This window comes from Anomaloglossus baeobatrachus, chromosome 5 (assembly GCF_048569485.1).
Source record: "Anomaloglossus baeobatrachus isolate aAnoBae1 chromosome 5, aAnoBae1.hap1, whole genome shotgun sequence".
In the NCBI taxonomy this organism is placed as follows: Eukaryota; Metazoa; Chordata; class Amphibia; order Anura; family Aromobatidae; genus Anomaloglossus; species Anomaloglossus baeobatrachus.
In genome coordinates, this window is record NC_134357.1 from 322,080,834 (window position 1) to 322,103,132 (window position 22,299).

Sequence of the window (22,299 nt, forward strand, 5' to 3'; positions counted from 1 at the left end):
GTCGGAATGTGGACCGAAGTTTTCAAATCGCATACTTGGTGTCCCTTTAATAGATCACTAATAGAACAATACACTGCAATACAAAGTGTTACTGTGCATTCTGTAAGTGATCAAGCAACTAAGGTTCAAGTTTGCTACTGGGTAAAAATTAAAAAAACACGTCTAAGAATGAGTTAAAATTTTAAAAAAAAATAAAAGGTCAAATTGCCCTCTGTTTCAATATTTGCATAAAAAAATCACCAGAAATAAACATATTTGGCATCACCATGTCCAAACTATTCAAACTAAAAATATCCCGTATGAAAAACACCTTAACAAAATGTCAGATTTACTATTTTATATTTTTATCCTGCAGTTTTTAGTTTGGAAAAGTAGTAAAAGAAATAAATACCTAAAGCACCACCCAAATATATTTAGGGTTGTTTTTTTTAAGCGCTGATTTGGTGCTATAAATCTATGCCCTTTGCCTCTGATCTTATATTCACTCTCTGGTGTCTTCACCTTTTGACAGTGTCGCTCTGGTCCCGCGCCTCCATCTTCTGGCCGTAACTTCTGAATGGACAGAAATTATGAAACAAGTTCACAATACAAGTCTATGAGAGCCAGAACAAGGCTCTCATAGACTTGTTTTGAGTTGTGACCTTCGGCGCTCCATGAAACACTAAAGCACAAAGTGCCCGAGACTGACCGGAGAGACTCTGAAAACATGAAGACACAGGAGGGTGAGCATAATACAGGGGGAAGGAGTTTTAGATTAAAAGCACCACTCCATTACTGGAATAAAAAAAAAACAAATACTGAGTGGTGCTTTCAGATCACAATAATTGTACTGACCCGAAGAAGAACATTAACGTAATTTCCACTGTAAAGCGATTGGCGTTAAAATGAATCCCAAAAACAATGGCATAATTGCTGATTTTTTCCATTTCAACCCACAATGATTTTTATTTTCATTTTCAATACATTACAGTATATAGTAAACTAAATATTGCCATGATAATACGCTAAATGGTATTTCAATAGAAAGATTAAACAAAAAAAATTGTGTAAATGCAGGAGTGAATAACCAAAAATAAAATGCATATAGAGTGGGGGTATGGAACGAATAGAAAGTAAAGGCTTTCTCAGTGTAGCATATGGTATAAAGTTTTCTAAAAGAGTACAACAACCCTTTTACCATTAGAACATAAGTGATAAGCCACTAAAATCTGGGATATATATATACTGTATACACAGTGTATGTATATGTGTGTGTGTGTGTGTGTATGTGTATATATATATATATATATATATATATATATATATATATATATATATATATTTTTATTATTATTATTTATTATTATAGCGCCATCAATTTCATGGCGCTTTACATGTGAAAGGGGTGTACATAATAGAGACAAGTACAATAATCATAAACAATACAAGGCACAGACAGGTACAGGAGGATAGAGGTCCCTGCCCGCGAGGGCTCACAGTCTACAAGGGATAGGTGAGGATACAGTAGGTTAGGGTAGAGCTGATTGTGCGGCGCTGTATCAGACTCAGGGTTACGGCAGTGGGGGATAAGACTGTATTAGGGGATATAATGAGGTATTGGGGATATAACGATGTATCGGGGATTGGGGAATATAACGATGTATCGGGGATAAGACAATGTATCGGGAGATATGAAGATGTATCAGGGGATCTGACAATGTATCGGGGCATAAGACAATGTTTCGGAGGATATGACAATGTATTGGGGAATATGACGATGTATCAGGGGATATGACGATGTATCGGGGGATATGACAATGTATCGGGGGATATGACAATGTATCGGGGGATATGACGATGTATCGGGGGAATGACAATGTATCGGGGGATTGACGATGTATCAGGGGAATGACGATGTATCGGGGGATATGACAATGTATCGGGGGATATGACAATGTATCGGGGGATATGACAATGTATCGGGGGATATGACGATGTATCGGGGGAATGACAATGTATCGGGGGATTGACGATGTATCAGGGGAATGACGATGTATCGGGGGATATGACGATGTATCGGGGGATATGACGATGTATCGGGAGATAAGACAATGTATCAGGGGATATGACGATGTATTGGAAGACATATCGATGTATCGGGGGATGTGACGATGTATGAGGGGATATGACGATGTATCGGGGCATATGACGATGTATCCGGGAATATGATGATGTATCAGTGGGTATGACGATGTGTCGGGGGATAGAACGATGTATCACTATCAGGTGACCGTTACCACTTTCCATCCTTCTCTATACTAATGCAGACTTTTCCTGACCCCCCCTTCCCCGGCCCAGAAGATAAGAGGACAGCACAGAATTTGGGGGTTACTCACCAAGAGTCTTTTCTGTGGAGATTAAAGGGGACATAAGAAGACAAATGTAGAATATCCATATCCCTAGCCATGGACCTGCCGGCTGCGGACTGCTCCCCCCGCGTGCTCTGATATCCGATCGGTGACTCTTTCCCTCATCTTCCAGCTCAGCTCACTCAATGGCCTCTGTCTCTATATATATTTAAATATATAAATATATATATATATATATATATATATACTGTCTGCAGATCAACAATGTTCTCAATCAACCCAAAAGACTCATAAATATCAAAGCTTAATATTTTTAGAAGTTGGAGTGGGTTTATTTAGGATTTGGCTATCTTAGGAGGATATCTGATTGTGCATGTAACTATTACTGTGCAGAATTGTTAGGCAACGTAATAAAAACCAAATATATTCCCATCTCACTTGTTTATTTTCACAAGGTAAACCTATATAACTGCACAAACTTTAGAAATAAACATTTCTGACATGCAAAAACAAAGCCCAAAAAAATTAGTGACCAATATAGCCACCTTTTCTTTATGATGACACTCAACAGCCTACCATCCATAGATTCTGTCAGTTGCTTGATCTGTTTACGATCAACATTGCGTGCAGCAGCCACCACAGCCTCCCAGACACTGTTCCGAGAGGTGTACTCTTGGGGCCTACATTACAGCTATATGCAAATAACTATTAGGCACTATCCTTAGAGTGAAGTGTTGACTGTAAAATACAGATGTTCATGCACATATACACCGTGTGCAGAATTATTAGGCAAGTTGTATTTTAGAGGATTTTTTTATTATTGATCAACAACTATGTTCTCAATCAACCAAAAGACTCATAAATATCAAAGCTTAATATTTTTGGAAGTTGGAGTGGGGATTTTTAGATTTGCCTCTTAGGAGGATATCTGTTTGTGCAGGTAACTATTACTGTGCAGAATTATTAGGCTACTTAATGAAAACTAAATATATTCCCATCTTAATTTTTTATTTTTACCAGGTAAACCAATAGAACTGCAGAAAATTTAGAAATAAACATTTCTGACATGCAAAAACAAAACCCCCAAAAATTAGTGACCAATATAGCCACCTTTCTTTATGATGACACTCAACAGCCTACCATCTATAGATTCTGTCAGGTTGCTTGATCTATTTACGATCAACATTGCGTGCAGCAGCCACCACATCCTCCCAGACACAGTTCTGAGAGGTGTACTGTTTTTCCTCGCTGTAGATCTCACATTTTATGAGGGACCACAGGTTCTCTATGGGGTTCAGATCAGGTGAACAAGGGGGCCATGTCATTATGTTTTCCTCTTTTACACCTTTACTGGCCAGCCACGCTGTGGAGTAGTTGGATGCATGTGATGGAGCATTGTCATGCATGAAAATCATGTTTTTCTTGAATAATACTGACTTATTCCTGTACCACTGCTTGAAGCAGTTGTCTTCCAGAAACTGGCAGTAGGTCTGGGAGTTGAGCTTCACTCCATCCTCAACCCGAAAAGGTCCCACAAGTTCATCTTTGCTGATACCAGCCCATACCAGTACCCCACCTCCACCTTGCTGGCGTCTGAGTCGGAGTGGAGCTCTCTGCCCTTTACTGATCCAGCCTCTGGCCCATCCATCTGGCCCATCCATCTGGCCCATCAAGAGTCTCTGTCATTTCATGAGACCATAAAACCTTTGAAAAATCAGTCTTAAGATATTTCTTGGCCCAGTCTTGATGTTTTATCTTATGTTTCTTGTTCAAAGGTGGTCGTTTTTCAGCCTTCCTTACCTTGGCCATCTACCTGAGTATGGCACACCTTGTGCTTTTTGAAACTCCAGAAACGTTGCAGCTCTGAAATATAGCAAAACTGGTGGCAAAATGGCATCTTGACAGCTTCACACTTGATTTTCCTCAATTCATGGGCAGTTATTTTACGTCTTTTTTGTCCAACATGCTTCTAGCAACCCTGTTGGCTATTTGCCATGAAACGCTTGATTGTTCGGTGATCACACTTCAAGGTTTGGCAATTTTAAGACTGCTGCATCCCTCTGCAAGACATCTCACAATTTTGGACTTTTCAGAGCCCGTCAAATCTTTCTTCTGACCCATTTTGCTAAAGGAAAGCAAGTTGCCTAATAATTAAGCACACCTTATATAAGTTGTTGATGTCATTACACCGCACCCCTCCTCATTACAGAGATGTACATCACCTGATTTACTTAATGGGTAGTTGGCTCTGAAGCCTATACAGCTTGGAGTAGGACAACATGTATAAAAAGTATCATGTGATCAAAATACTCATTTGCCTAATAATTCTGCACACAGTATATAGGTTACGCACTAATTTGCAACTATGAACTTATAACGCTGTCTTTGAACGATGCTGAAGTGGTGTGAGGGGTGATAATGGCCCTAGTAGAATACAGAGCAGTAATCAAGTTCCTTTACTTGAAAGGACGCACACCAAGGGAGACTTTCGATGAGATGAAAGAGGTTTATGGAGACAATTCCCCATCATATGATGTAGTCAAGTACTGGCATCGTCATTTCAAATGTGGTCGAACTTTGGTGAAAACGGCTCCAATTCCAGGGCGACCCCATTCCGCTGTCGATGAACACAGCATCCAACACATGGAGGCTGCCATTTTGGAAAATCGCAGTGTAACCATTCGCCACCTAGCCAAAAATGTCAAGATTAGTGTGGGGTACGAGGAAAAAATCATCCAAAACCATCTTTATATGCATAATGTATCCAATAGCTCAGTGGCGTAACTAGATGATGATGACTAGACTTTGATGGGACCAGTGCAAAGTTTGGACCTGGGCACCCCCTCACCGTACACCGACATTCGGGGTATGGGATAATGATGCCGACACTCGGGGGTACGGGATAGTCTGGCTGACACTTGGCTCTTTCCCTCAGCACCCATGTTTCCAATGATCTGAAATTCTTCTATTAGCACCCAACTTTCAGCATATCAATCTTGTCCTCAGCACCCACCTTCCCCATACTCTGCTATACATCTTTCCCTCAGCATCCAGCTTTCCCATGATATCAAAGCATGGGGAAGCTGGGTGCTAAGGGAAAGATGTATAGCAGAGCATGGGAAATCTGGGTGCTGAGAGATGTATAGCAGAGCATGGGAAATCTGGGTGCTGAGAGATGTATAGCAGAGCATGGGGAACCTGGGTGCTGAGGGTAAGAGCCTCTTTCCTTCAGCACAAAACATTCCCATCCCATGCTGGTATCTTTGTGCCCCCTCATATATAGCTCTCCAAATACAATAATGGCCCCCACATAGCATTCCAAAGAGTATAATGGATCCCACATAAACCTTCATATATTATAATGCACCTCCCATAGTCCTCCATGTAATATAATTCATCCCATAATACTCAATATATTATATTGCCCCCCCCCACAATCCTCCATATATTGTAATGCAGCCACATAGTCTTGAATGCATTATAGTGCAGTTCCATAGTCCTCCCTATATTATACTGCACCCATAGTCCTCCCTATATTATACTGCACCCATAGTCCTCCATGTATTATAATTCACCCAATAATCCTCCATATATTATACTGCACCCATAGTCATCCATGCATTATAATTCACCCCACATTTCTCCATATATCATAATGAAGCCCCCATAGTCCTCCATGTATTATAATGCAGCCTTCATAGTCCTCCATGTTTTATAATGCACCCTATAGTCATTAATATTGTAGTATGCAGCCCCCATACCATTTAATGCACTTCATAGTCCTCCATGTATTATAATGCACACCCATAGGCCTCCATAGTCTATGCCCCCTAGTCCTTCATATTGTATTATGCAGCCCCCATACCGTTAAATGCACCTCCATATTCCTCTGGCCATCGTGTACTCACTAATTAGAAAAAAATAAACAAGTCCTCACCTCTCCTCGTTCCGCCGCTGTCCTGCACTCTGCATCTCCCGTACTGCACTCTGCATGTCTCAGACATCGATAGCAGGCACAGAGGGAGAATGATGAAGGATTTAGCAGAGCACTCCGCTCCAGCCTTCATCATTGCAGTGTGCAATCACTGGCAAGGGCCTGCTGGTGACGGGGGCCTGGTGCCACCACTTGCACCGGGGCCCCCTGACACACAGGCCCTATAGTGGTTGTGTGGGCTACCACCAGTCAGGGCAGCTCCTCTCTCACAGAGATAAGCCAGCTGCTTCTCTGCAGGGTGCAAGGCGGCGCCAGGCCCCTAACCCTGCCGGGCCCTGTTGCGATGTCTGCGACTGTGGTAATTATGCCCCTGCACTTGTTGGGTTTTGCGGCTGCTCACACCTTTCCACTTGATGACTGCTCTGTATTCTACTGTCTCCATTATGACACCTCACGCCACCTCAGCACCTGTAAAAGAAAGACCATTATCAGTTCAGAGTTGTAAATTGAAACTTATATCATTATACGTGTGCAGTTTCATTTCAGCCTCGTGCAATAAATAGAAGTAGGTCAGGCAAAATCTTTAATGAATGCACCTCGTATTTTCTAAAATGATAACCCGCCAGAGATGTCTGGCAATGGTTCTTCTCCATCATGTGCAATCGTTGTCTTCCTGCCCAGCCCCATGTGCATGACGCGTCTTGTGTCATTCACAGAGAGGCCTCCATGCGCTCTTGCGCATGCGCACTTTGATCTGCCCTACTAAGGGAAGAGCAAAGTACTGTAATGCGCAGGCACAAGAAAAGGTCAAAGATCGCATGCGCACTAAAGGACTTTCATCTGCCCTCAGCCGGGCAGATCAAAGCGTGCATGTGTAAGAGCGCATGGAGGGCTCTCTGTGAATGACGCAGGACGCGTCATGCACCCAGGGCTGAGCAGGAGGACGGTGATTGCACAAGATAACACACGCATTACTCAGGCTCTGTTCATATGTCCAGTATGTGTTTCCATCCGTTATGAATTCATAAAAATGGAAATAAAATATTTTAGTACAGGACACATTCATTTGAAATGGAAATGAAAGTGTTGTGTCCCATGAATGGGAACAACCTGTTGTATATAATTCTTGCATTGCATATTTTTCCTCCTATCAGGAAATTCCTTTATTGTTACTAGGTAGATTAGACATGTCTCTTCAGTAATGGTTCCTCTAGACTAAACTGAAGGAGAAGGGAGGAGCATTCTATACAGAAGCCAACTAAGGGAGGTACATAGGGAAGTTTGTCCCTATGTACCTCTCTTAGTTGGCTTCTGTATAGAAAGCTCCTCCCTTCTCCTTCAGTTTAGTCTAGAGCAGGGGTCTCAAACTCGGCTGGGTGTATGGGCCGCACAGAAGAAAAAAATAATTTGGGGGGCCGCATTCTTTGCGGGACAAAGTGACATTTTTATTGGTACCATATATATTTTTTTTACACACCTTTGGATCACTGATTTTCAACATTTTTCACTTGTTTGTTATAACAAATGTGCACATTCTTTGTTTAAATACATAAAAAAAAAAAAATTTGATGGTAAAAAAAAAGTCATGCCTTATTTTGTTTTTTTTTTACATTTAATCCCTTTCTTGTAACTAATAGTGTTACAATTATCACTATATAGAAATTTTGGCCAACATCTTTTAGTAATGTTCCTATCCTATAGTAATTTGCCCACCTTGTCCCCATCCTATAGTAATGACCCCAGCCTTGTCCCTATTCTAATGTCCCCATCCAATAATATTATGCCCATCTTTGTAATGTCCCCATCTTTTAGTAATGTGCCCACCTTGTCCCCATTCTATAGTAATGTGCCCACCTTGTCCCTATTCTATAGTCATGTGCCCACCTTGTCCCCATTCTATAGTCATGTGCCCACCTTGTCCCCATTCTATAGTCATGTGCCCACCTTGTCCCTATTCTATAGTCATGTGCCCACCTTGTCCCTATTCTATAGACATGTTCCCCCCTTGTCCCTATTCTATAGTCATGTGCCCACCTTGTCCCCATTCTATAGTAAGGTGCCCACCTTGTCCCTATTCTATAGTAAGGTGCCCACCTTGTCCCCATTCTATAGTCATGTGCCCACCTTGTCCCTATTCTATAGACATGTTCCCCCCTTGTCCCTATTCTATAGTAATGTGCCCACCTTGTCCCTATTCTATAGTAATGTCCCCATCCTGTAATGGGGGTGGGGGCAGTGGCGACGGGTGAAAGGGGGCGCTATAATTTACCGATCGCTCTCGGCTTCCTTCCACCCACGGACGCTGGAGTGAAGCTGAGGGAGCGGTCTCCAGCCCCAGATCCACAGTGATTGGAGAGACCGGCCTTGTGACCGATCTCTCCAATCAGAGCTGGGGGCGGGTGAAACTGAGGTCACCCAGCTCCAGCCAATGATCGGTGCTACAGCTGCACTGATCAGGGCTGGATTTCAATGTTACAGCCATTTTCAATGGCTGTAACATTACAGTGGCTGTGATTGGCTGACGAACGCCGCACAGCCAATCACAGCCTCCGTAGGTCCGGGGTGACTATCGCGGCTGGTGCAGGGGCCGCAGCCACTGGCAGCGATTTATGTCAGATCAATGTTTTGCCGGCGCTGCGCACGCACAGTCCTTGCCTCTGAGAGCGCAGCGCCGGCAAAACACTCATCTGACAAAGTACAGACAGTGGCTGCCCCTGCACCGGCCGCGATAGGGAACAGGGGCACGGGCCTGGGGGCCGCACGAAGCAGCCTGACGGGCCGCATGCGGCCCGCGGGCCGCGTGTTTGAGACCCCTGGTCTAGAGGAACCATTACTGAAGAGACATGTCTGCAACCCTGTACAGATTATTCCTTTTCACCTGCCTTTACTTTGTACTTAATACAAGATTCTAGAAGAAAGCTACAGCGTTTCTCCTTGTCTTCCTACAAGTCATCGTTTGGGCTGAGTTAACACTATCTGTGGAAGCCGGTAGAGTGAGTAAAATCATACAGTTATCTAAGGGACTGATAATTAGAGCGGTTGGATTCATTGCTACCAGGAAGAGACAGAATAGAAAGTATCTGTTGTTTTTAGCCAAAGCAAAAATAATAGGTCCCGATTTATCAAGACTGTCCATTTTCTTTCCAGTCTGGATGAGACGCTCCTGATTCATTAAGAGGCGCATACAAGGAATGGAGTAAGGTTTCTGCTGTAAAGAGCATCAAAGCTCTTCATGAATTAGTTGAGCTGTAGCGTCACACCCCTGCTGTGCCAGTGTACCAATCCAGTTCTACCCATTATGGAAGTTTTCAGACCAATTTATGCCAGAAGTAGCAAAACTGCTGTGATGAATAAGGACCAAAGTCTGCACAACTTTTTTGTCTGGTCAAAAAAATGAAGAGCAAACAGGTCTATTTTTTGCTACTATCAAAGCCTATGGTAAATGAATCATAACAGATGGTCATCCGTTATGTCAACTATTTACCAGTCTGCTTTTTAGTACTGTGCATGCTCAGAAGCAATAGGTGTTCATAGACACCTTTTAAAAAAAATCTATCCATTACAAACAAAACAGAAATGGATGATAAACATAAGTGTCTTTCTTTAAAAGGAATCTGTTAGCAAATTTTTGCTATGTAATCTGAGAAGCATGATGTAGGGGCTGAAACACTGATTTCAGGGATGTGTCACTTATTAGGTTGTGTGCTGTTGTTTCTATACAATCAGTGTTTTATCAGCAGGAGATTATCACTGCCCGACTGGGTACCCAGTGAGATCTGATCCAATCACACACCCAGCAGAAACTGATTAGCAGCCTACTATCAATAGACAATGTACCCAGAAAGCTATAAATAATTGATCGTGGCTGTGAAACCAGTGAACCTCAGGGATCTGAAAGGCAGATGACACCATTCAGCAGCTGTGTTTTTACAACTGTTTTATACATTTTACTGTTCCTGGAAAAAACACTCACTAATCACTATACAAGAGAACTGTCTCTACATGGGAACTGCCAAACCTAAAGGGGGCTTTACACGCTACGATATCGTTAATGTTTTATAGTCGGGGTCGCGTTTGTAAGTGACGCACATCCGGCATCATTAACGATATCGCAGCGTGTGACACTTACCAGCGACCTTAAGCGACCTCAAAAATGGTGAAAATCGTTCACTATGGAGAGGTCGTCCCAAACTCAAAAATCGGTAAGGGTTGTTTATCCAGGTGGTTCATCGCTCATGCGGCAGCACACATCGCTATGTGTGACACCGCAGGAGTGAGGAACGTCTCCTTACCTGCCGCCGGCGACAATGCGGAAGGAAGGAGGTGGGCGGGATGTTACGTCCTGCTCATCTCCGCCCCTCCGCTTTGATTGGCCGGCCGCTTAGTGACGTTGCGGTGACGTCGCTGTGATGCCGAACATCCCTCCCCCTTGAAGGAGGGATTGTTCGGCAGTCACAGCGACGCCGCCGACCAGGTAAGTACGTGTGACGCTGCCGTAGCAATAATGTTCGCTACGGCAGCGATCACAAACAATCGCATGCGCGACGGGGGAGGGTACTTACACGCTCTATCGCTAGAAATTGCTAGCGATATCGCTACCGTGTAAAGCCCCCTTAAGTGTGTGGTGTGATGTGGACTGTTATTTGGACTTGCATTTTTATTTTTGAAGTGGGAGGAGAAGCCGCATGCTTTGTTCTTTCTTTCTCCTGTTAGGGCAGCCATAACTCCAATTAGAGCCTCAATCAGATATCTGTGGATCATGTTCAATCTGTCATTTTGTTGGATAGAACACATGCCCATTAAAGTTTATGGTGCTCTTCACTTGTCCGTGTTCTTTTGCCGGCCATTTGTCAGCAAAAAGATTGCAGAGACATGTCCATTTCTGATCCAAGTCTGAGAGAAAATTCCCCATACAAGTCTAGATCCGTAACAAATCATGGACAGCACACATTGCCATCTGTGTGTAGTTTGGTTCTGTATACAAAAGTGTGTTTTTTTTGGTATCCGTCTGGCCGGTATGTATTAACATTATACAGACTCAGTGGTGGACACAGACAAAAAGGGGCAATAACAATATAAGGACCCATAGCTCATGATAGTGCACAAGTCCACCTACTTTTGAGGTGGAAATTGGATACGCATACCTCTGGAGTGTATGTACCCTATAGTGGGCACAGAGGTAGTGTGAGCCCAGCTTAGTCACACCACTCCACAGTTCTTCGTTTCAATGTTTTCTTGTGAGAGCCACAACTTGGGTCAAGTTTAGGTCCTGAACAGAACATTATCTAAAGTCTGGCTGAATCCGGTGAACCGGAACATCCACGGATCCGATCATCTCTACTGATGTTCTAAATGCAATATACAGTCCCTGACAGAGGTTCTGTCGCTTATCCATATTATGTAAATAAAAGCTTATAACCTGACTTTAAATTCATCCATTGGTTTTATAAATTACTCTTTTGAAAGCTGAAAGCCTCCCAAATTTGGTTTAGGTTATGAAAATAAAGTTGCTGCAAAGCTGAAATATTGATCATTTAATGAACACAGAAAGGTCAGATTTTGGCAAGACAAATGTTTTGTCACCCACAAAAAGTAATGTCAAATTCAAACAAATAATTAACTTCTAATACAAAGATATGTTGCATAACATTGGTAAATGAATTTGTGGTGCTATTAGAGCCATATTTAAAATTTTGTGTGACTTCCATGAGCTTGAAGGACTGCATCCATGCGATTCAACAATGATTCACACAATTTATTGATTAACACTAGAAGTCCCAGAAATTTCGAGCTCCATAGGGTTCCAATGGTAGAAATGTTAAATGACCCCTCTCTGGGACTTCTAGAAATAGCAAAGAATGCAGTCTTACATGCCTCCCAGAGTTCATCTAAATTCTTTGGTTTTGTCTTCAAAGCTTCCTCTTTCATCCTACCCCAAACATGCTCAATGATGTTCATGTCTGGTGACTGGGCTGGCCAGTCTTTTAGCACCTCGATCTTCTTTGCCAGGAGGAACTTTGTTGTAGAGATGGATGTATGAGATGGAGCACCATCCTGCTGCAGACTTTGATCCCTTTTATGATTGGGAATGTAAAAGGTAGCTAATACTTCATTATATTTTAGGATATTGATATTACCTTCCACCTTGCAAATGTTTCGCACACCCCCATACTGAATGTATCCCCAAACCATGATCTTTCCACCACCAAACTTAACTGTTTTCTGGATCCATACAGGCTCCAGTAGGTCTCCTGGAGTATTTGCGGCTGCTGTGGTGTAATTCCAGATTCATCAGAGAAATCCACCTTCTGCCACTTTTCCAGCTTCCATCTGTTTAGCAGGCTGTGGGACCTCTGCAGTGGATCTGGTCTTCAGCCTTTTGATAATCAAGGCTTTGGTCACAGGGTGGATTTTTGGCATGTTGGCAGAGGTCAAGTTGCAGTTCAAGTGAAGGTCTGGGGTGCTGGGTTTCTTTTTATACACACCCACTAATTAACCGATCATTTAGTGAGCACAGGTGAGGATGTAAACTAGTATTGGGTGGATTATATGACAAGGCGACAAAACTTTTGTCTTACCAAAATCTGACCTTTGTGTGTTCATTAAATGATCAATATTTCATCTTTGCAGCAACTTTATTTTCATAACCTAAACAAAATATGGGAGGGTTTCCACTTTCAAAAGAGTAATTTATGAAACCAATGGATGAATTTAAAGTCAGGTTATAAGCTTTTATTTACATAACATGAATAAGCGACAGAACTTCTGTCAGGGACTGTAAACAAAACAACAAAAAACACAGGTACGTACCTAATCTTTCTCTTTGCTGAGTAGATACACTTGTATCCAATCTACAGTTTCAATCAGAATCAATCAGCCACCAATTGCAAGCTGCGTTTATTAGCAAAATTTCCAACTTTTCTGCTTTTTGAAATAAATCAGTTAAAAAAGAACACTGTAAATAGTTCACCATTTCTAATATAAAAAGTGATTTCTCCAAGTTCAGCACAAAAGACTTTTAATGACTAATGCAGTCTCAAAATGATTCACCCTCTCGTGACAAGCAGCCGCAGCACTTAGTAGAACACAGTTTGTCTGCCCTCTTTGGACGTGTTCTCTTTTTGGACTATTCTCTTGTAGGGTCATAGAGGTCGCAGGGCCACGACTGGGCCCCCGGAGGGTGTTGGGGCCACCAACCCCAGTGCCTGCTTCAGGTGGATGTGCGCTGGGGCCCATCAAAAGTAATTTTGCCACTTTTCTCTTGACAACTAAGGGATATTAGTGAACTGGAGACCACTGCTCGTGAGGAATGGGTTAGGATTCCTTAGGAGTGCTGCCAGAAATTGGTGTCTGGTTATGCATCATATTTGCACCACGTCTGAACAGCCAAGGGGGTTATGCATTATATTTGCAGCAGGTCATAACAGCCAAGAAGATTATGCATCATATTTGCAGCAGGTCATAACAGCCAAGGAAGGGGGTTATGCATCATATTTTCAGCAGGTCATAACATCCAAGGAAGGGGGTTATGCATCATATTTTCAGTAGGTCATAACAGCCAAGAAGGTTATGCATCATATTTGCAGCAGGTCACAACAGCCAAGGGGGTTATGCATCATATTTGCAGCAGGTCATAACAGCCAAGGGGGTTATGGATCATATTTGCAGCAAGTCATAACAGCCAAGAAGGTTATGCATCATATTTGCAGCAAGTAATAACAGTCAAGAAGGTTATGCATCAAATTTGCAGCAGGTCATAACAGCCAAGAAGGTCATGCATCATATTTGCAGCAAGTCATAACAGCCAAGGGGGCTATGGATCATATTTGAAGCAAGTCATAACAGCCAAGAAGGTTATGCATCATATTTGCAGAAAGTCATAACAGCCAAGGGGGCTATGGATCATATTTGCAGCAAGTCATAACAGCCAAGAAGGTTATGCATCATATTTGCAGCAATTCATAACAGCCAAGGGGGCTATGGATCATATTTGCAGCAAGTCATAACAGCCAAGGGGGCTATGGATCATATTTGCAGCAAGTCATAACAGCCAAGAAGGTTATGCATCATATTTGCAGCAAGTCATAACAGCCAAGGGGGCTATGGATCATATTTGCAGCAAGTCATAACAGCCAAGGGGGCTATGGATCATATTTGCAGCAAGTCATAATAGCCAAGAAGGTTATGTATCATATTTGCAGCAAGTCATAACAGCCAAGGGGGCTATGGATCATATTTGCAGCAAGTCATAACAGCCAAGAAGGTTATGCATCATATTTGCAGCAGGTCATAACAGCCAAGGGTGCTCTACTATGTACTAAAGACGCTTGTCATAAAGAGGCAAATAATTCTGAGACTGCAGTAGTTAGTAAAAGTAACATTTTGTGACCAATTTTCAGAGACAACTTGATACATTAGTTGTATTGAGCTATTTATATTCTTGTCTCATTGGTTTATTGCAAACAGCAGAACGTTTGTAAATGTTGATAGCAAACCTAAGTTGCAGACGGGGCTGAATAATTTTGATTGCTACTGTATGCAAAGGTCTTTGGGACTAATAGCCTGTACTCCAGACTGATGTATTGTAGCAAACCTCAGTGACATGTGCAGCTGCTACTGATGAACATTGTCTACACTGGATACAGCTGTGTTCAATGCCCTTGCTCAAAAGCTTCTACTGGTTTTCAGCTTCTCAATGAAAACTACAGTGTTTTCATTCACTGGCAGTGTGGCGCCCCTGACCTGGTCAGGCACCACTGAGTACTGCACCCATGCTGGGGACAGTACAATACAGGTAATCCAGAAGGCTGACAGGGGTGTGGTACACAGGCGCATAGTGATCAGGTCTCACACATGTACCCATGAGAGGACCCCTGGGGATCCCAGGAGGGGGAAAAGCCTTGACCTTCACTGGAATAGTGGAGGGGGCCAAAAGCCTCCATCTCCTCTCAAGGGGTGTGGTAAGAGAATCTGGTTGCTAGGTGGCGTAGGCAAGAACAGGAGAGGAGGGGCAGTGAGTCAGTTAGAGCAGAACTCCATAGGGCTCAGTGAGGAGCAGACCTGTGGGGCTGTTGCTGTCTAACAGCGCCCGCGCAGTGGCTACTGACGGGGGAGAACGGTCAACTAGGAGTGCTACCCGAAATCCATCTTCAGCTAGAGAGAGAGCAACGGAGTGGGAAGTAAGGAGACTGCTAGAGAGCACCAGGCCCAAACGGGCGGCAGATCCCGAAGCGGAGATAGATCCAGCTTTCTTTTGCTAAACCTGCCGGTGTGGGGCTCTCAAAGCCCACGCCACAACACCACAAAAAGCCGCAGCCACGTAGCCACAGTTAGGGCCCATAGCTCACAGGAGGCAAGAAGCTGGAGTGATCTGGCCCAGGCAACAAGCACACGGCAAACGAAGGGGAGTGAGGCTCCAGCAACTTCCCTGGGTGACCCCCATAGGGACTCAAAGTCGGGGTCACCCCAAACCACCAAGGGCTAAGGAAGGCGAGTTGGTAGTCACCCTCATAAAGTCAGCCTGAAGGACACCTGGTTCCCGCCTGGTTCATCCCAGCTACGCCCGGGTTACTCACCCTGCCACCTGAAGTGAGTAAAAACCCTGAAAGACATTCTGCCTGTGTGGAGTTATTCTGCGCCTTGTGGTACTACGCACCTACATCGGGCCCTGGGGCTTGCCTCACTCTCAGGAGGCTATTCCAACTAACTGCACATACCATCAGCCCCAGGCGACCCTCAACCTGCAGTGGCGGTCCCTACTGGCCGCAATACTGAGAGTGGCGTCACGACAAGAAGAAGATCTCCTACCTGTGACCAGATCCAGCTGAGTGGAGTCCCTGAAGGTAATGCACCGACACAACACCTGTGGGGCTTCACATCTGGCGTCACGAACAGGATAAGGACTAGACCTGTTCAGACAGGTGACCATGTGCCTGGGCGGTCCGCTTGGAAAATTGGAAGCGCCGCCATATTGCCACCATGAAAAGCGCGCTGAAAAACAACAGCAGCCCGCGCTGGGAGAAGTTACCGCCCACGAAGAGGTGTGGCTACCCAGAGATCCCCTGCAGAGTTCTGACCTTGCCAGCTATGAGAGTGGAAGCGACCAGAGACGTCGGGACAGAAAGGGAGCCACAAGCCTGCTGCTGGGAGAGGAGCTGCTGAAAGAGGCAGAGCGGAAACTGAACAGCTTGCTACTAGAGGCAACAGCGAATCCACAGCTGGAGAGTCGTGCAGAAGAGGGCGCAGAAGAAATGGCGTCTGACCGCAGAAATCCAGAACCGGGCTCCGCTGCCTGGTGGTATCGGGAGCTGGCCCAGTTCTGCGACCGACTGGAGACCCGGGTTGTGGAGCAGATCCGGGAAGAACGAATGGAAATGCTGGAGATGACCGCGGCGGTTCGGGCCTATGAAAGGAGAGCCGCGCGCCGAGTGCCAGACAGGACGGCGATGACGCAGACCCCGATGCTGCCACCGGTGGGTGAGTCGAGTGATGCCCCGGCCAGCGCCAGTGCCCCGACCCCTGCTGCCACGCCCGCGGTCCCCGAAGAGGCGTCCGGTGCGGCGACGCTGAAGCAGGCCGCCGCCACGCCAGGTGCGGCCTTCCAAGTCCCAGCGGCCGCAGCGATGCCCTGCTCGGCCCACCAAGACCCGGTCCCTGCAGCAACGCCCAGTCCGGCCCGCAAAGAACCGGCTGCCACCGCGACCCTCATCCGCGCCGCAGGCGTAACGCTGACCCAGGCCGCCGCCCTGCTAGGCCCGGCCCGCCGAGACCCCACCGCCGCAGCAACGCTCGTCCGCGCCGCAAGTGAGGTGCTGAACCAGGCCGCAGCCACGCCAGGCGCGGCCCGCCAAGCCCCGGCCGCCGCAGCGATGCCCTGCTCGGCCCACCAAGACCCGGTCCCTGCAGCGACGCCCAGCCCAGCCTGCACCGATTCCATCGCGACAGCGACGCCGATCCAGGCCGCCGCCATGCCAGGCGCGGCCCGCCAAGACCAGGCCGCCGCCATGCCGGGCGCGGCCCGCCAAGACCAGGCCGCCGCCAAACAGGGCGCGGCCCGCCAAGACCAGGCCGCCGCCATACAGGGCGCGGCCCGCAAAGAGATTGCATCACCGTTTACCCCGGCCTGCAAGGCCAGAGCAGACACCGCTCCCCAGTCTAAAGAGGTCCCTTCTAGGAAGTCCCTGATAGGAGAGGACCCCGAATACTGGAAGCTGAAGGCTGACCTAGAGGCCCAGTTCCCACAAGAGATGGTGGATCGGTATCTGCTCCCTCCGCACACCCCCAAGAGGGTTCCGGCAACCCCTGCAGCAACCACGCCAAAGAGTCCCCCGCCTGGGCCTGCTGAAGAAAGCCCATCCCCAGCACTGCCATCAAAGGAGTGCCAAGAAGAACTAAGGGGGAGAGGAGGCCAGGAAATTGAGGAGCTGACTCCGGAGCCACCGGCAGTGGAGCAATACTCGGAGCCGGAGATGTTACCCTATTCCCGTTGGGATGAGGAGGACTTGACACCGTCTGCTGATGAAGACCAGCCCAGAAACCTCACCTGGGGCCCTGCAGGCATTGAGGTAACAGCCCAGCAGAACCCAGCCCGCAAGACCAGGCGTCGCAACAGAACAACGCTGTCCCCTGCACCACAGTCTCCAGAGCAGAGAGAAGTCACAGCCAGAGACCTACAAGAAAAACGGTCCCTCAGAAGAGCCAAAGCCCAGGTCAGAGGACCCCTTTGCAGAGGAGTAGTGGAGGATTTCAATTTGAGAAGTGGATATGGATTCATTGTAGCACCTGGTGTGAAGGAAGGGATATTTGTCAACCGAAGAGATGTGAGCGCTCATCTGCCTAGAGGACACCCTGGCAGAAACCTAAAGATGGGGGATTCAGTACAGTTTACCATGCATCAAGGCGAAAGAGGACTGTACGCGCTTGACGTAGCACTATGTACCAGCAAACCTTACAGCCACCCCATGCTACAGGAAAGAGAAACAGATACAGGAAAGGAAACAGATGAAGATAGAGAAAGCAGAGACAAGGAACCTACTGACGAGACAACTACAGATGAGGAAAAAGGTCAAGAAACCAACAGGTGCCGCAGCCCTACAGGCCCAAGCCCTGGTGAAGAGGAATCTGCCTAAGTTTAAGTAAAGTACAGCAAGTTTTGACCAGTTTGGAAAGTTTGTTTTGCAACGTTTTAAAGTTCAAGAATGTGCCCACAAAAACTATTGTGAGAAATAAACCTTAAGGCTATGAACTGGCTATAGCCACAAACTCTCGCAGTGTAAATAGTTACACCAGAGGGCACCACCGCCACCAGAGTCAGCCTGTTTAGGGGCTTGGCTCGTCTGCAACCAGGAGGAGCCCGTCCGTATATAGGGCCTTGGCTCACCTGCAACCAGAGAGCATGCCTGTTTATGGGGCCTGGCTCTCCACCACAAAGAGGGTACCTGGTCAGCACCAACTGTGGAGGCCGCCTCTACATCCTGCCAGAAGAGGCTGAAGGCGCGGATCCACCAGGCCAGGTATACCCTGAAGACCACCAGCCCATGTAAGCCACCTCTACATCCTGCCAGAAGTGGCTGAAGCCGCGGCCAACGTGAAAGGGTTTTGGGTGGGTTAACGGACTTGTGGGTGGAGGGTGGTGATGTATGGTACCTGGTGCTTTTAAATGTTTTACATGTTTTAATGTTTTATGCATTTTAAAATGTTGTCTTGCAGCCCGAGGACGTGCTGGTGATAACTAAGGGGGAATGTGGCGCCCCTGACCTGGTCAGGCACCACTGAGTACTGCACCCATGCTGGGGACAGTACAATACAGGTAATCCAGAAGGCTGACAGGGGTGTGGTACACAGGCGCATAGTGATCAGGTCTCACACATGTACCCATGAGAGGACCCCTGGGGATCCCAGGAGGGGGAAAAGCCTTGACCTTCACTGGAATAGTGGAGGGGGCCAAAAGCCTCCATCTCCTCTCAAGGGGTGTGGTAAGAGAATCTGGTTGCTAGGTGGCGTAGGCAAGAACAGGAGAGGAGGGGCAGTGAGTCAGTTAGAGCAGAACTCCATAGGGCTCAGTGAGGAGCAGACCTGTGGGGCTGTTGCTGTCTAACAGCGCCCGCGCAGTGGCTACTGACGGGGGAGAACGGTCAACTAGGAGTGCTACCCGAAATCCATCTTCAGCTAGAGAGAGAGCAACGGAGTGGGAAGTAAGGAGACTGCTAGAGAGCACCAGGCCCAAACGGGCGGCAGATCCCGAAGCGGAGATAGATCCAGCTTTCTTTTGCTAAACCTGCCGGTGTGGGGCTCTCAAAGCCCACGCCACAACACCACAAAAAGCCGCAGCCACGTAGCCACAGTTAGGGCCCATAGCTCACAGGAGGCAAGAAGCTGGAGTGATCTGGCCCAGGCAACAAGCACACGGCAAACGAAGGGGAGTGAGGCTCCAGCAACTTCCCTGGGTGACCCCCATAGGGACTCAAAGTCGGGGTCACCCCAAACCACCAAGGGCTAAGGAAGGCGAGTTGGTAGTCACCCTCATAAAGTCAGCCTGAAGGACACCTGGTTCCCGCCTGGTTCATCCCAGCTACGCCCGGGTTACTCACCCTGCCACCTGAAGTGAGTAAAAACCCTGAAAGACATTCTGCCTGTGTGGAGTTATTCTGCGCCTTGTGGTACTACGCACCTACATCGGGCCCTGGGGCTTGCCTCACTCTCAGGAGGCTATTCCAACTAACTGCACATACCATCAGCCCCAGGCGACCCTCAACCTGCAGTGGCGGTCCCTACTGGCCGCAATACTGAGAGTGGCGTCACGACAAGAAGAAGATCTCCTACCTGTGACCAGATCCAGCTGAGTGGAGTCCCTGAAGGTAATGCACCGACACAACACCTGTGGGGCTTCACAGCAGCAAACAGTGATCTTGAAAATGGCGGTGAACTGGAAGAGTTTATCAGAAAGTTGTATCAATTGAAATACTATGTCCCAAGAATGACAAAAGTATTTTAGGAGTGATACCTTTTATAGGCTAACCAGAAAAACTATATTAACAGGCTTTCAGAGATTGCCAATATAGTTTTTCTGGTTAACCTATAAAGGTATCACTCCTAAAATACTTTTGTCATTCTTGGGACATAGTATTTCAATTGATTTTTTTGGCTAACACGGTACCACAATATTACCTTGAACATTGTCAGAAAGTTGTAGAACTTTTCATTTATACAGCATTACACAATGCTAAATCAGCATATTAAAGGAAATATGTCATCAGGGCTTTGCCACCTAATCTGAGAGTAGCATAATGTAGGGGCAGAAACCCTGATTCCAGCGATGTGTCACTTATTGGGATGCTTAGTGTAGCTTTTATAAAATCACTATTTAATCAATAGTAGATTATCATTACAGGACTACTTGGCGTGCTGCCAGGTAGTCCAGCATATTCATGAACTCTGTAACTGCTAGATCTGCAACAGAGAAAACATTGATTTTGTCAAAATGAGAGAAAACAGTTCAGTAAGTGACACATCGCTGTAATCTGGGTCTCTGTCTCTATATTATACTGCTCTCAGATGGGATAGCAAAAATCTAGGGACAGATTCCATTTAAAGAAATGTCACAGGTTTTTGCTACCTCGTCTGAGAGCCATATAACGTAGGGACAGAGATCCTGATTACAGCAATGTGTCACCTATTGGGCTTCTTGCTATCATTTGAATAATATCACTGTTTTATCTGCTGCAGTTCTCTGAATGTTGAGCTTTTTATAGCCCCGTCCACATCACTGATTGACAGCTTTCTGTGTACACTGTGCATAGGCAAAAAACGCCAATCATTGGTATAGGTGAGGGTTGGGTTATACAGAGCTCATGATAATGCTTGCCTGCCTGGCAGCAGGTTTACTAGTCCTCTAGTGATAATCTCCTTCTGATAAAATAGTGATTTTATCAAATCTACACTAAGCAGCCCAGTAAGTGACACATCAATGGAAGCAGGATCTCTGCTCCTACGTTATTCTGCTCTCAGATTAGATGGCAAAATCTTGGTGATATATTCCCTTTAACAGAACATTGACTGTAAAGGGAACATTGTTAGCCCTAGAAGTAATGCCATTTTTTGGATTAATGCCTATACTTCATTCTGCTCATGATTTTATTTTGTGTCAGATATGAATTATTCCCGGAACGCCGCAGGAATCAAAGGAATTAGCAAAATCCTCTTAATACTTGAATTCCAGCAATTCCGCCTATACGTGGCTGAGGTCAGAGTCTCTGTGATCCAGAACATAGGAAACATAACACCATAGATGAGCTGAGGGTGTAGCACAATATGTATGACCACCACTCCTCTATATGCTCCTGTCTGTCCAATGCCTGCACATAGGGCACAGTGTGGCACCTGATTCACTGACGCTTCTACTTCCACCATCTCTACAGACTGCAGACTGCTGTTCTACAATGCCACACTCAACATGGCTGCCTGCTCCGACCTCCTCACATGACATCATTCCTGGCTTCAGTTACTGATTGGCTGCAGGAGGCTTACTTCTATTGGCTGACTTTGGAAAACAAACAAGAGCCTCCTCCTTTGTGCTGATTGGCTGACAGATAAACCATAGCAACACATTAGACAGAGAAGGAAAGGGGAAAACGAAAGAGTTTGTGTGCACCGTGTGCAGATTGCATTCAGGAGGATTGTGTCGCTTTCATTTCTCTAGAATTCTGGTGACGTCATTGCTGCCAGGCAACAACTGCATCATTCACCTGCATTTCTGCTCCATTTTATCCGCTTCCTTCTAGAGGAGCCTCTGTCACCATCAGAGCCTGTAATTACCTGGGATCTATAATAGATAGACCCTCCACAATACATCTACACCAAAGCAATGCTCCCCCCGACCCTCCAATCACATGGGGGAGGGGGGACGTGTGATCTGGGCTCACTACTGCTACTCCTCAGCCATTTTTCCCATTAACGAGTCCTTTGAAATACAATGTATGGTTAGCATTATAGTCATAGTCATTGCGGAATGAATCCATA

The 22,299-nt window shown here is 46.0% G+C and overlaps 1 long non-coding RNA gene across 1 annotated transcript; it reads right to left on the reverse strand.

Annotated features, from left to right (window-relative positions):
- Window positions 1-1,372: 1,372 nt before the first annotated feature.
- Window positions 1,373-21,746, reverse strand: LOC142310053 (uncharacterized). Its single transcript, XR_012754073.1, has 3 exons — window positions 21,661-21,746; window positions 6,685-6,750; window positions 1,373-5,036 (listed from the first exon to the last, which is right to left on the reverse strand). It is a non-coding gene; the product is annotated as an uncharacterized LOC142310053 (long non-coding RNA).
- Between the last annotated feature and the right edge of the window lie 553 nt (window positions 21,747-22,299).